Source organism: Magallana gigas, chromosome 6 (assembly GCF_963853765.1).
Source record: "Magallana gigas chromosome 6, xbMagGiga1.1, whole genome shotgun sequence".
Classification (NCBI taxonomy): Eukaryota; Metazoa; Mollusca; class Bivalvia; order Ostreida; family Ostreidae; genus Magallana; species Magallana gigas.
This window is the reverse complement of record NC_088858.1, coordinates 11,740,458-11,757,079: the sequence shown is the minus strand read 5'-3', so window position 1 is coordinate 11,757,079 and position 16,622 is coordinate 11,740,458. Positions and strand designations below refer to the sequence as shown.

General features: G+C 35.2%; 1 protein-coding gene across 2 annotated transcripts in view; it reads right to left on the bottom strand.

Annotated features, from left to right (window-relative positions):
* Positions 1-16,622, bottom strand: part of LOC105317811 (inactive tyrosine-protein kinase 7) — a 46,515-nt gene that overhangs the window by 24,868 nt on the left and 5,025 nt on the right. The window lies entirely within an intron of this gene.

Here is a 16,622-nt window from a genome sequence, read left to right as displayed (position 1 = left end):
CACCACACTTGCAATCAGTGTCAAAAAAGTGTTTCCTTCATTGCAGAAGCAAAGTTGAAAATGAAACTGACATGAACAAGTTTATCAACACTCAAAGTTGTTGTTGCCTGTCAACTTTTAAAAATGCAAAACTTTTTATTTTTAAAACAATAGAAGCTATATTTATTCAAACAGAAAAGTTAAGACATTATGGTAAAAAAAAAGTACAAGAAAACATGAATCATAAAACTGTAAAAGTGATGTATGAAGCCCTAAGACTCTGTGGTCATAAAGTACTAGATGAGCATCTTCAGTCTGGATTTACTAATTAGAGATTGTTGATCTTGACAACAGGTGAGCATGCCTGCAGTCAGATCTGAAGTACACAGGAATGCAATAATTGGGATTTTGTAAAGAGCTGCCCTTAGAACTGAAACTGCCCCATTCATCATAAATATGAATAGCTCTCAATCACTATTTTCAGCAGCCATAGTGACATGCCAGGAATCGCCTACAGCTTCTGTTGCACTGTCACACTAACTTAGAGAAGGATATATATGTACTTAAAAGAAGAGAAAGCTAGCCAGTGTCAGACGCAACATCCGATTTGTTCAGACTTCGCCCAAGATTATAGGCAAGAGCACTGCTGCCCAATACAGCAATTGAAGTGAACTAGTCCATAATGATCAATTAAATCATTACGGTACTTAAGGCTTTGAAAGCAAATAGATTTTATACATTTACTTTAAAAGTTAAAAATGTTGGATCATAATAAAGCACATTAATTTTTCATACTTCTGTTGATTGGCACTAAATGTCGACACTATTTGTGTCTCACTCACAAATCTGCACTCTTTCCAGTCAAAGCCCTTCAACGTTAGATATATCAGTTGAAAACATTTGAATTTCTGTGACACCTCGGGCCATAATTTCAATAAATTATTTGTTTTTGATCACATTCCCCCTTTCCTAATCAATACAAGGGAGATAATTAAGAGATCTTCAGTTATTTGATTTCAACACTTGACAACTACTTACACCTTTTTGTAAAAGCTTTAACAGGAGTCACAGAATAGTTAGTGCACGGAGATGTTGTTAGGATTTTGATATACAGTTTTGATCTACTTCCATTAGCATTGTGGATCTCAGGCTGCAAACCTCCAGGTGTAAGAATACACGAATTTCGGTGCAATTTGGCACAAACCTCACGAGAAGGGACTTTGCAAAGGTAAACATACTCTTGACAACTATTACCAAACCCTGCAAATTCTACAACTGTGAGGGAAAGTGGACAATGGGACACCTATCAAACTATTCAGTAATGTAGAAATGCAGATCTGTTTAAATTACAGCAACACAAACAGACATATTTGGATGTGGAGGATTCTTAAGTCCAGTGTGTCAGATCAAAACAAGAAAGTCACCTGACTGTGTGAAGACATCACTGCCTAATCCCACCCTGACAAGCTTCACCAGGGAAAAAAAACAGATTTCTAACACTTCAAATTCTTTACCAACCATTGGGAAAAATACCTTGTTTTCTTAATAAGATGATACATTTGTAACTGCCTCCAAATGATTTTGAGACAAAGTTGTGATAACTGATTGCTACCATCTTGTATGGAAGCTAAATTAAAAACAACACTATACAGTCGTGTTTATAATTTGTATATACATGTAAATATTTCAATATGCAGTTACACTCTTCCTTGGGAAATAGGCCTTAACTGAAGGATATTGAGTCTCTAATATGTCCCCAAGGTTTCCGCAGGGAAGGGTCTATTCTTATATCAAAGGAAATTAAAATCTCCATGGAGCTTGCAGAATGCCGGTAATTATTGGATAGTTCACATATCCATGCCAGATAAACTTGCCTAATAAATCTGCTTTTCAGACAGGCACAAAAACAATAATCATCATAAAAATGTATTATAGGAGATAATATTTCTGTAGACTAATAATCTTGAGCTCTATATCACTCAAACTACCAGGGGCTACGAGTAACCTTACTGTAGTCTCTTGTTACAGCCAGTACCTCCATAGATTAGTATACAAATACCGGTACCATTCCTTAGTGTAATTCAGTAAAGCATTATGTGAATCAGTATTATACAGCATCCTCTTCATGTATAACTTCAAACTTTTTCTTATCATTGTAGGGAAGGGGGATATCACTGTATGCAACAAATAGTTTCTGTTGATAATAAAAAAAAGCCCAACTTTCTGTACTATTTTTCAGCATTTTTGAATTTATCATGGCTGCCCCATTACCTGTCATAATTTTGTCCCCTGCCACACTAATGGGCCACTGCTTTCCACTTCGTGTTACCTACACACTACACCTTAAATTAACGGTGACAACAAAGCCCATTATATGCGAGAATTCTGACACCACTTTTTAAAGTTTTTTAATGAGCAGGAAAAACTCATTTGCATTAATTACAGAAGTCATTATATACATATCTTGTTTCACATTTATGAATTATGGTGTAACTGAATTCAAATTTTGCTAATGCATGTGGCGAGAAGATAAATGATACGAGATGAGGTGTCATAAACTAAAACTCCTTGTCCTGGACCAGCGTTTGTCTTTAATCTGCCTGTAACAACACAAGATAAACAGATGGGGGTTTCACCTTTTTTGTTTCTTAGCAAAGTGACATGTTTGGTTCAGAAGTTGCCCTGTGTCAGACTCTAGAGCCATGACAACTCCAGCAGCGTAGTGTCCTCAAGACAATGCTTCTGGCCATTATCTCGCCAAGCCATGACACAGAGCCAGCTCTGCTCTGTTTAGTTTCTGGCAGGTGCTGGTCTCACAGAAAGAAGTCAAATCACTTGACCCTCAAGATGGCATGTTTACCCACCAACAGGCAAACTTTCTATATCCGCCACATGAATATTGCCAAGAATGCATGGGAATACACTCAAACATTGGCCACCCTTATATCAAGTTGATTTTAAAACAGACCAGCACAAAATTAGCTTTTACAGCTGATTTATTGATACCTCGCTAGATGAAACTATACAAGAGTAATTTAATATCAACTTCCATCTCAAATGGTACCCATGTCCGAGAAATAAACCTTAGCAATTCATCTATAGTAAAAGCAAAAACTTAAACCCCACATGAAAAAATATTCTGCAGTTAACCTCAGTGTGTCTTTGCTTTTTCCTAATCCTGTAAGGTCAAAGGAGCCTGGTCTATTTATATAACTCAAGCTGAAACAGCATATTTCTTAGATTTTCTTTTTTAGATTTAGGTATGCCCAAGTCAATGCAAATGCATGAAGAAATCTTCATTAATAGCTAAAATCACACAAGACTTATCAGTCAGCATAATACCTTTTAGTCTGAGGAAGCTGCATTTTGCAACCCCTTCAGATAAGCTTTTTGACAAAAACAGTTTTCCGTTCAGATAGAACTGGGTGTAATGATAGGTTCTGTACATTAGTTTATCTCAGTACCCTGTCACAGACAAAAGCCAGAGAACAATGTCCGGATGTCCAGGGTGTAACGCCCCTTGAATGTCCTTCATCCATCATCCCTACTACAAACATTTCTCGGTGGACAAGTGTGGAAAAAAGTTCCTCAAATCACACAAACAGGCCACCGATCTGTCAGTCCACAGTCTCTGGTTTCAAGAATCTTAACCAAAAAAAACATTTGGTGTTTATTTTCTAACAAAAATATTTACACCATCTAAACTACTGCCTCATTTCAGCATTCAAATTTGGCGATTAAAAACTTGACTTCCTATTCTCCAAGCTGAAATCGACCAGTTAAAGTGTTTGGCCTATGGATCAGATGACAGAACTAGGGCATTTTCAGAATTTTTATAATGAACTGTGTATGCTTTATTCGTAATAGGCTTATAAATACAAGATAAACAGAACAAATACAGATAATAAAACTGATTTCCTCCTACAAGGCGCTAATGTCAAGTACGATAGAGCCAGGATAATCATTGTTAAGCCTGTGTCTACAGAGCACCACCAATTTTTGCAGCCTTGTTTTCAATCAGCTACTTTAGGACAAAGCAGACGTTTACAAGTGTTTAATGGAACACCACTGTCTGACAGTTATGCTGGAAAAACACCACAGAGTCTAATCAACAAGATGACAATAAGTGACATGAAGAATACCCACAATGCACTTCAGTAGCATAGAGAAGTAGGAACCGTGTTGTCATAAATCTGGGATTGTGAAATGTTTTTTTGAATTAATACTCCCCTCGGTTTTTCTGCACTTATACACCAACCTGACAGATTCTCAAAGAAACAAAGCAGGACTGTCATTGATTTTCCTCCAGGTAGAGTCACCTTTGTATCCCAGTGCACCATACAGTGCAGTAACCAAACAGCCTGCAGCTAAACTCAATGACAACAGAAATCTATTTTCAAAATAATTGTTTTGACCATTGTAAATGCACGGCAGCCATTAGTAAGTACCGGTCCCCTCCCAGCTCTTCAGTCCTGCTCAGACAAAATACTGAGCACAATTGAACATCTGTCATGGATATTAAAATCTGAACACTAAATTTAACTTAGATCATCAATAAACACATTTGTGGGGCCATCTTCCATCCAATTGATTGACACTAGGTAAACAAATCAATTATTTAAAACACATTATCACTTTTAGATAAAGATTTTAAGACACAATAAAACCCTTTTTCATAATGTATTTCTGAGCACATTGTTAGTGTTTTAACATACAAAAAAGGACATAATTATCAACTATTACACAACTTTGCCTGCACATATATTCCAGTTTTGGAAATCTTTAAAATTTGTATCGATCATGAGTGGTAGGTACATTAATGGTATATGTATATGGGACCCTAATGATTACAAGACTTAATTAACAAACTTTCTTGTACCTTTCAAAGCAGCATCTGTTTATGTATCCTGATATCATTTTACTGGGATGAAGTACACATTATGTGCTCTTTTATCTGGAGGTTTTCTCACATGAATAGAAAAACATCTTTTCAAAATTATCTGCTGTCAACAACTATAAATGCATATGTAATAGGTACAGTCCGATGTGGCACACAAGCAGCATACCGGTATTATTAGATGATTAATTTTGCATTGCCTTAAAATTTTACTTGCAATAAAAATTTCTTATAAATGTTGACTGTATTTAAATTTACATAAAATAACTATTTCTCATAATTCTAAAGGGGTAACTTCCCATCAGTATTAATTCTTAACCCAATGCAAATAGCTAAATAGCTAATCTTTTGAATTATTACATAATTTCAGGCTTGACTTTCAATAATTAATGATTTAATGTATATAATTCAAACTATTGATAGAGCTATGAAAATTTAAGTTGCTTTAGAATCTGTAATCTCACAATGATGTCACAATCAATAAGTCATGTCAGATTCCAAACAAAGAGAAATATTTGGCATTACTATACATAACCAACTAATTTAAAAGTTTTCTTTTTATCCAACACAATATCACAATGGTTAAATTCAGGGGAAGTATCCAAAATTATGACTCCCCCAAATTTTATGATGTTTGTTGTATGCATAAAGAAAATTGAAATCAATAATTTCTTTCCCCATTACTTTTATGAATAACATTTTTTTATAAATTCTCGATAAACGCATCTCATACTGGGTTAGATAATCAATTACTCTATACAATATTAAATAAACAAAATGGAGACTTCTCAGTGCAGAGCTGGGGTCAACAATTCTCTCCTGCGAAATTATATAAAAATTTCTTTCGGCTTGTCTGCCTCCCTCTCACAAGTTATTAAATTATGTCTAATACGGGCCTACAACGTGGTGTCAGAGAGGTGTCGACTTGGCCCTTCTTCTTACAAATTAAATCTATAGACCACGAGATGGTTCATAGATTCATAAGAGTAAATAGCTAAAAACCAAGCAAATGTAAATCTCAACATGTGATTACTGGTATATAAAAAGCCATTCCAAAAGTCGTCAGCATTTATCTACTTGGCAGTAATGGACTTGCACCATATTCTATTTAAATTATACATGCCTAATTAGCATAAGCCTGATTTAATGTAAGAAAAGTCATTCACAAAATTAAATGCAAAAGTTTAATTTCACTTTTTTTCAAATGATACAAAATAAGAGATGAAAGTGAACAGCCTGCATTTGGCTTCATTTTCAGTATCATGAAATATTTTGCATGGTCTGGTCAGTTTCTGCTATCTCTGAGCAAGTTCAAGATTTTGAGAGAACAAGGTCAAATTAAGGTCAATCTCTCATCTCAGTCCTCACAAGCTTCTGTCTTGTGTATTTCAACCAATTCCCCCCAAAAAATCTGAATGCCAACGGTCAGTGATTAAAAAGATTTTGGTCCATTCATAACATTCAACTCCGAGTCTGTCAAACATTAATGGAAAGTTGAAGGTACGAAGCTGGATGTGGAATTTGTGTTTTGGAAAATGTTCAATAAAAGCTTTGAAACTTTCTCTTTCTCTCTCTAACATCAAAAAAGATCTCTCTCTCTCTCTCTCTCTCTCTCTCTCTCTCTCTCTCTCTCTCTCTCTCTCTCTCTCTCTCTAACATCAAAAAAGAGATAATGAACAATTTTGATAGTTTGTACTTTAAAGTACAGTATCTATTAATTACCATTACATGTATTACAGGCTGATCTATGAATGAGATCTTGTATGACACACACTGGGTATGTACAGGAGATTTTCAGATATTTTTTGTACAATTGTTCAACACTTCATTCGGTAAATTGATAAGTAAGCCTTCTTTTTGAAATTGTACATGAAAAGAAAAATTTGATTTGATCGAGAAACATGAAAAACTATGATACCAGGTTGATGGTTTCTCTTCATTAATCATTTCGATATATTCATACTTAGTACATGTACCAATACTTATTTTACAATCAAGCCCCTTCCCGCACAGATTTGGCTTGCTTTAAAATAGAAAATTGTCCAATCATTATTTTTCTGACACAGCATTACTCTACACTCACAGTGCTACTATTAAAGTAATATGGTATTTCTTCTTCTTAATAGTAACAAAATCAGTCCCCCAGCATTCCAGGAGGTAACCAAAACTTGTATAATATGCCCCAATAAAAGACAATTTCTGCAGCTCTGATCTCTTTAAATGAAACAAAATTGGCGATTAAAGGGTCTGATACGTAATATGGTTCTCATATCCTTCACGAAACTTGTCACATGACAAAAGGGCTTGTCAAGAAGAATTCTGAAAATCATTCGTCATCTGAACATACAATAGTCTTACAATATACCGGTAAGCAAAATGTAAAAAACCCAGATAATTAAAAATAATAACACAAGTCATAATGCTGAAAAATGACAAAACTTTTGACTTGAGACAAATAAATCTAAATCTCAATATTCTCTGCAAAGACCTCCGCAAATTCAGGGGGAAAAAATCATCTTGACGATCTCCCTCAAAGAATTCTCTAAGGAGATCCATTTTTTCCTGTCAAATGCTACATTAAACCCATAAAGAGAACAAGACTGTGGGTCTGTGATGTGTTGTCAGGTAGAGGATGATAGACGATTAAGCATTATCTAGGTGCAAAAGTCTTACACAAGCTTCACTCCCTCACACCAAGGGTCCCCCAGCCAAGGTCAAAGAGATGGCTTTCAAAAAGAAAAACTAGTTAAGTGCACAATTAATTTTCCCAATTTTTTTTACCTTCAACATCTGGCTGGGAAAGTTTTCGTCATTATATTTCAAATGAGGTTATTCTTTGGAATAAGCAGAAGACCTGAATTGATAGTGATTTTTGCACCCAAGGAATTTTCCAGCTTTGGTTTTCATATTAGATTGTGGCCATGTTTCCACTCCATGGGCAGATCTCCGTGAAATTTTGCCAGGATATCAAAAAATGAATTACATCGTCCGTTTAACACGAATTGTTCGGAGGCACAGGTCAGGGGGGTGCAAATTTGGATTCCCCAGGTTCTTACCCTCTCTAATCCATCAGAGGTTCTCTTCAAATTCAAAAATATGTCAGAAAAATAATTAGCAAAATAGATAAGGTGTATCAAAAATCGAAGGTCATTCAAAAGATCTGGAAAGCATGGGAGGTTCTATTGACTGTTCATTCAGGGTTAGTCAATGTGATTAAAATCTGAAGTCCGTAAATCCCTCACCTTATCTTTTGATCAGTTGAATGACAGATCTGGCTCATTTTTTGTATTTACGAATTTCTGTACACATACCCTGCTACCATATTTCATGTTTGTAGACAAATAACGTTCTCAAATGCCAATCCTGGAGTGTCAATTAGTTTGGAAATACTAAATTAGGTTTTAATTGCTACACATCTGCAGAGATTAGATAAAGTCTATCTGTGTCATCAGTACAATAAATGGGTTCTTATTTGCCAAAATTACATGTACAATGTATTTTATTTCACACTGGTTAATCTGTTGGGAATAGTGAAGCCACTCAGTGCATCCAATAGAGTTTCCGCCATAGGTCACCTCAATAGCTGTAGCTGATTGAGCTAATACAGAGCTATCTTCATCAGAGGTGTTCTATAGGGCAGAAAATATCGAGTTTCTTGACAAAAGGCAGAAAAATGGTATGGGAGAAACAGTCAATTCTAATGACTTTCATGTGCAAACAGTTGACACTGGAAGTTTTTCTCCTCGGCTGCCACAAGTTGTCACAGTGTTTGCAAGGGGCAATTAAAAAGTTACACTACACTCATCTTCAATCGTATCCCTTCACTCTGTGAATAAACCCAATCTCTTTGAAATGGCAATCTCTTGGTCAAAGAGATTTCCTTAAATTATTGTCTCTAATTCCTCAGTTGACTGTTGAAATCCAGAGACCTACCCTTGCTTAAGCCCTTCAAGATAAGTTTTCATAAAATATTTATTACCCAGGTGTTTTCATTCCAAACTTTGTCGCATGAAAATATCTTAACTTTCCAGAAAAGGGTTTACCGTGAGTGGTTTGACTCAAGCTCCATTGCATTCTTTAAGAGTATCAGTTACCTTTAATTTGATGTGTATCTAAAATTAACAGTACAAATGCTAATCTTGGCAATATTGCTGTTGAAAACAACATGTGCATGTTCAAATAAACTGGTTAACCTTAAATTAAAGCAGGCCAATTAGATTGCAGATAGTCTAGTCTCAAAGCTGCAGAAGATGCAGCTTTTACGATCTGTTAAATAAGGTATCAATTTTTACATCCCCCAAGTCCATTTACAACAATATTCTTATGTTGAAAGTAAACTGTAAAATGAAATTACCCTTGAAGTCTGACTTTTCTTTTGCAGTTGTTAAACTACAGAAGAATTTGTCAAAGCCTTTAGGAAACCCATTAAACAGAACATAAAATTGGAGCTTTTTTGCAAAGCCCTTCCTAAGTAACAATCAAACTTTTAGTTTCACTTTGATCATGGACCTATCTTCAATGATCAGAGTTTATGGTGGGACTCCATATAAACCAATACAAAACCTATTCACCTCAACACATAAATGTCACCATAAAACACGCATAAAAATTTTGGAGAGTGTGTTTTGGAGTAGTGATGGTCAGCAGATGGCACAGTGACAGGAGCAAACAACCAATCAGCATTCACCTGGTTAAGGGTCAACAGGGGTCAAAATCAAAACACCCCTCTACTAAGTAGATGTGTCAGAAAAGTTCAGTAGGGAAGAGAGAAAAAAAATAATTTTGCGATAATGAGTAGCCACAATATGTCCAGTTTTTTGTTGCCTGGATGTCTTTATGCTGGTAAAGATTTATCAATGGCTGTGTGACAGCATGTCATGGAGGTGAAGAAGCATGTAGCAGCACTAATGGCTCTGCTGCTTGTTTAACAAGCCCTGTCTGGCCCTTTTGTGTCAAAGCCATGGGTCATCCAGTTCTTACAAATAACAACACTAATTTCTAGCAGAAAAATATCTGCCATTTATTGCCTTCCATCTTTATATACACCTAACTGATGTGCTTGTCAATCATTTCAAAACTTGAAAAAATTACATGCATGTTATTTCAAACATTGAGGCATGAGTTTTCAATGAAAAGGAGATAAATCAATCGGTTGGGGGAAATTTCAACATAATCATTATGTGTTTAAACTTTAAGTGGCATCCTAGGGACAAAAGCATATTATACAGCAGTGCTGAATAAAAAATAATAAAAATTAGTAACTGCATCAGACGAAGAGGCAAGGGGAGATAATTGTATGCATTTCCTCTGTAGATGCTCATTAAACTTGGTTAAAAAATAACATGAAAGCTGTCAAAGTTATCCTCAGTACCCATTTCTCTTTATTTTGATTAATGAGAAGGGGGATCTTCTTTCTATGGCCAAAACAGTGCATCCCTCTCAGAATAATGTGAGTCAGAAAAAAAAGACGGGGAATAATGAATTGATCCGACTATGATCAGAATTTACACTGTCTGGAGCTTATCGGCCATTTTTATCATAAACAGTGCTAGAGAAAGAATACTGGTAACTGGAGTTTAGACAAAAAGTCGCATAATTGAATACATGTACTGAAAAAGTTATGTCAATTCATTCTTGTATTATTTACTGATGAAAGGCAGTGCAAATGTATTTCATAAACTGATGAAATATCTAAGACAGCAAGTACTAATAGTATCCGTTATTAAATATTCAATTAAAATATTCAATTAAACAAAATTTTAGTAGAAAGAAAAATTCACTACAAGGATAATTTATATCACTTTCTCCAGATATCAGGTGGAATAAAAACTCTCCCTCAGATGGGAGATTCCAGACAGAAATTTAGGAAAATAATCCATCAAGCTCCGATTCCTCCAGCTTTCTTTTGTTAAATCACAATCATGTGATGAAGAAAACCCCCCACATCTTTATCAAACAGACAAAGCTGGACAGCTATTTTTGATTCAGCTTTTGTTTTGTCGTGTTTTCTATTCCAGATATTGTTAAGGACTACATTCAGACAGCTAAAAAATTCAATTTCTCATAAATCAAAATTCTTTTTATGTGAAACCTTGGTCAAACAGGGCATTATGTAGATTCCTGATTTGGAGGCTCATGGCTCTTTGACAAGACATGAAGTCAGGCTTATCAAGTCTTTCAATCATCTTTTATACTTTGGACATGGGGGATATCCATACCTGAATGACAATGTCTAGATTGAGAAGATCAAAGCAATGCAGGGGTAAAGAACTTAATTTTCCTGTTGACTGATGTCCACTAAAGCAATCCCGAGACAGTTGCAGCCATCACGATTTGGTTCTTTTGCAAACCGATATCTAAAGCTTTCTTTCTTACACAGAACCTTGTTAAATATAAACTATTGAATAAGGGAAAGGCCATATGAAAAACAATACAGGCATTCTCTCAGCTACCATCTGACACAAACCTGGAATTGTCTGAAATGGAGCTGCATGGGTTTTAATGTAAGAAATATCATGTTTAACTGCACTTTTTGTGCTGGGGAGATGTCTGTTTAGCGATGAATGTGTTGTGAATTAGTTCAAGCAAAACACCAGACCATCATTCAAGATATTCAACCTTCCAGGTCTGTTAATACAGGAAGTTCTTCCAGTATTCAAATTGTGGTCACCATCATATTACACTGAATGGAAGATAAGAAATGAAAGAGAGGCAGAGGATGGGGGAGTCAAAATAACTATGGTAGATAGGACTGGCGAATTAGCTCCTATAGATATTATTTTGGTTATGTTCTTCCTGTAGGGATGTCTACTGAGAGGCAGACAGAAGGTGATTTCTGGGAGATATAAGCATCAGATATGACCACTTGGAGCAGTGTATCTGACCCAGCATCTTGTCCTTCACAGCTAGCACACAGTTAGTGGTCCAGCGGGCAGTGTTAAGAGATGATAGACCTACAGCAGGACTGCTGTACAGGTGACACTGTTTAAAAAATTCTGCAAAACAATACAGACAAAATTTGGATGCATTATCAAATATTTCCAATGAATTATCAGATGAATATAAGTAATGCATTTTATAGATATCTAGAGAATCTGACCTTTCACATCCAATTATCAAAGATAATAAAATTCCAATGTCATCGACATCAGATAAGCCAGCCAAAGAATCTTCAGTGAAGGTGGAAAACCTGTGCTGCCGATTTGCTGCGCCTCTGCTTTGCCTTATGTTATATAGTATGAAAGGACAATAGCCAATAATACAGAGTATGAAAGGATAATAGCCAATGATAAACAAATTCTTAATGTCTGTAGGACCCAGCAGGATTTTGTTGCAGCCATTCAAATCGGCCAGATGTTTCTCTCAGTGACCAGGAGCAAATGTGTTTATGATACAACATAACAACAAGCCACAAGAACAACTCTATTAACATTCCTGATAGCACCTCATAAACCATAGGGGCCAGGGGTCAGGAAATATCTACAGCCTGTGCTTTTACAAACATATACCCTTGCTGTCCTATTCATTTCATTAATATCTTGACTTGGTAAGTGTTGTGGTCTTGTCAACTTTCAGGTGAAGGACAGAATCAGTGGATGAGGATTTTAATTCATTTGTTTTCTCAAACAGATTATTTTCAAAGAAGACGTGTTTAAATACCTGTTAAAGAGCTATTTGAACAAACATTGAGTAGACCTTCCTTGTTAAGAGTTTTCATTTATGAAATTCTTAATTTAAAATCCCAACATCAAAACATGAAATTAACTAATGGTAAATGTTTTCAAAGGTACTGGTGTATGTAGTAGAACTACTGTTACCTAGCTTATTTCGTTGACCATTTCTTTGGGTGAGGGTATGCTTTAATAACATGTGTAAATGTTTAATTACACTAATGGGGAGCAAACATGTCTGTTTTATTTCCTGAAACAAACATCACTGGCAATCTGCATAGATTACAAATAGAATCTCATCAGTCAGAGCTTGGGAGAAACAAGGCCTCCATTTCTCAGGGCTGATAGGGTGCTAGGAGAATGAAATGGCCATCTTGTGTGAAGATGAAAATCAATTCTCAACACTGGTCATTATTTCTACCCAAAGAACCAACCAAACACTCCTTATACTAAGTTTATCAATTTTATTGAAAACTAGAGAAAGTCGAGGAATGACCATTGTAAATATGTAACTCATAAAATTTTCAGATTCCATCAAGGGATTAAGTTTTGCCTTTTATGCTTTTCATCTTTTAAAGAAAAAAGAGAAAAGATGAGTGATCAGTTCCAATATCTGGAGTTACCTGTAGTCTATATTCACACAACAGAGACCAGGCTGTTTGCTTGGGGGATTAGTCAGATCTCTTTTGCTCTCATACATTTGCAAACAAGCATATACATAAATAATTTATGAAGCAGAAGTAAACCTTGATCATTTTCCTCCATCAGATGAATTAAGTCATTAACAAACCATGGCATTGGATTCTGAAAGTCTAGCGTCCCTCCATGTCATAATATGAAGACGACACATGTCAACAGAAAATTTGCGACAGTTTAAACCTTGCATTATGTTGGAGGAAGTCGTTGATAATATCATCCCACCAAATTTTTAGCTATTTACCGGGATCTGGAAGTGCCTAAGTTCATTCAGAAAATTTATTTGGAGTTTAACTAAGGAAGAGATTGTCCTTGAATGACTGTAATTGAGCAGTTTATCAGCCATGTTAAGTCATCATCTCAGGTTAATATTGACAGAGCTATCAAGACCCTGCTGACATCAGATATTGACAGAAATTGGACCGATACTGGTGATTTATGTGGCACCAATCTCTGGAGCTATTGTTCTTACAGAATTAGCTTAATCACTACTGGCCAAGCAATTCCAAAACTGCAAGCCTCGAATGCCATAAAATTTACCAATATTACAATCACTTTGTCAATACAACTCCTTTATGGGCATAAAAAGGTAGAAAAGTAAATATTATAATGTAAGATTGGATTTCCATCAAGCCGTTTCTCCTGATATAGGCAAAGATAGAACTTTGATGTCTTGGTAAAAAACTCGGAAGAAAGGAAAGCCCAATTTACAAACTGCTTAAACTGAAATAAATTAACATTCATAAATCATTTCTTGAGAAATGATGAAAGGAAAGTGAGGAAAAAAATACCTCACAATGGTTCAGCTACTCTGGAAGTTTTCATACACAAGAAATCAGTCTAGCATCGGTTTACTAATTATTTACCGGGATTACATTCACATTAAAAACACATAAAATTTCAAAAGTCAAATACAAAAAAAGGTTTTTGGTATTTTTTTTAATATAACTGTCAAAAACATGTACTACTAAATTCAATGTAGTGTTTTCAAAGGATCTTATAACAGTTTACAAGATTTTACTACAATATTAAATGTAAGAACCAAAAAACTCTCAAGAGACCAGTAAAACATTTCGTTGATTCATTGAGGAGGTTGTTTTTCCTTTCTCACATTCTTTACAGTCCAAGAACATCAAAGAATTCACAGTTACTTGATATCTAAATATATTTTTTATCCCTCTGAAGATGTTAAAAAAAAGTGTGTCCCATTTTGTGTGTGTACTCTTAATAAATATTGGAATGGTGAAATGAACCTAGGATGTTTTCTACACAAACGCTTAGAAGACTATGGTAATCTTAATCCTGTAGATTTTTTCTCACAGAGAGAGTTTGTAGAGGGTCCTTGTTTTCTCAGTGAGGGAAGAATCTGTACAACCTTTGCCATTCTATACTTTCCCTTCACCCCCACACAACTTGAAGGAGACTTTTTGCACACTGATCAAATGCATGTTTAAGAAAACAGTTCAAAACCGGTTGTATTTCGGGAGAACAACAAAAAGTACCTTACAACACCATTCAAATCTGACAACACTACAATATTGTTGTGATTCTGCCATCAAACTTAAAATGTAAAACCACTGCTCTTACACATGGGAGGTACAAAAAGCTCTGTGTAAGAATTACTGAGGCAGCTCCTAATTTGAATTCTAAGTATTCTTAATGAAGGACCACATAGAAGGGGAGCTCACTCTATTCATAAAGAATCAACATCGTAATGACAAAGCACATCCATTCTGTATTCAGGGTAATTATGTAAAGATTTCATTTCTATCACCTTCATGTACTATTATTACAGATCAGTCAGCCAGAAAAAAAAGTCAGATAAACGCATTCCTGCTAACTGTCAATTCAAATTAGGACCATGACAAAAATAAACCCCCATACAACATCTAGCTGCCAGTTAAAAAAAAACATGTCAATAAGACAACATCTCAAGACAGCTATTCTGAAATTGGAGAAGCCAGGTTCACATCTACAAAATGATCTTATTTTTTAAACTGACACAACATCGTTATATTTTGGGTAATCTAGGAATAAGAGTTTTATTATCTGCTTTAATAAAAGACTGAGATGTCAGGTGCATAAGAGCTGTCAATCAAATTTCCACAGTAGATTAAATTTTGCTTTGGTAGTCTAAAATTTCAACATATTAAGTTTTCTTTAAAAATGTCATTCATAATTGCAGGCAATTAGATTTTTTTATGTCACATCCATTTATGAACATATTAAAAGTCAAGAGTAAAAATACACTAATTAGTCAAGAAGAAAATACAAAAAGTTTTAGTAATAATTTTTAGAGCATGTATTCAGATATTTATTCATTAAAATTTCCATGAAATTTATTTAAAATCTTTTTGTTACCACTAAATTCTGAACTTCTAGGAATTTCAAATTTCTAAAAATTTATAAAAATGCTCAGAGGAGGAATGAAATCTGTTTAAATTATCCCCCCTTTACAGATTAAGTCCAAAAATCTTTAAACTTGGGTGGTTGGTGGGAATTGAACAAAGAAATGATATAGAGACTTTTACAATAGACATGGAAATGAAACCTGGTCCTTGCATTGGCAATTTTGTTTCACCTGGATCATTGAAATGCCTCCATTACAAATCCCCAAGTCAAAGAGACAGTCTCCCATTTATCATGGATGATGTCTCCTCCAACATAAAGCCAAATGCTTCATTGGATAAACAAGAAAAGGGCCACCCAAGATCTCCACCATTAAATCTCAGACAAGGTCTTCGAGAGGCCGCCAACTGTGCAATTAATATTAGCTTATCTTAATATTAGCAATAGCAGGACTGATGCACATTACTTACACTTCATATTTTGCACACAGCTGACTGAAATCGCTTTCTAAATATGTTTAAATCATCATTTCAACATTCAAAAGCTCAATATTTGTTCTTATTTTGGCATTAGTTGTCTGTAGTTGCCCCTAATCACTCAATATTGATGAGCATTCAAACATCTAGCATGTCCAATTCAGCCCATAATAACTTGATTCCGTTTGATTGATTTGCATCAAAAGAAATTAAGTGCTTCACAAGGTGACAAATGTTTTTAAATGACCAAGGAAGTAGGACCAACTCTGAAGTGAGATAAGTCGGGAATAGCCTGGTCAATTGACACAGCATTACTTTTTAGTCAAGAGCAAGGTGTTTCTTTATCGCTACTTCTGTAAAAGACTGTGTCAACATGCGGCTAATCACCAGCAATAATATTTGTGGTGGTAATTTGTCAAACACCATGACTGACCAACAGAGACCATGTCAGCTTGTTTTATTCAATAAGACTAGACTGTCTATTAAGTTTCCATCTAAATAGGCCTCTGTTCTGTTGCATAAACATTGTTTCAAACTGTCCTTGAGACATGGGTA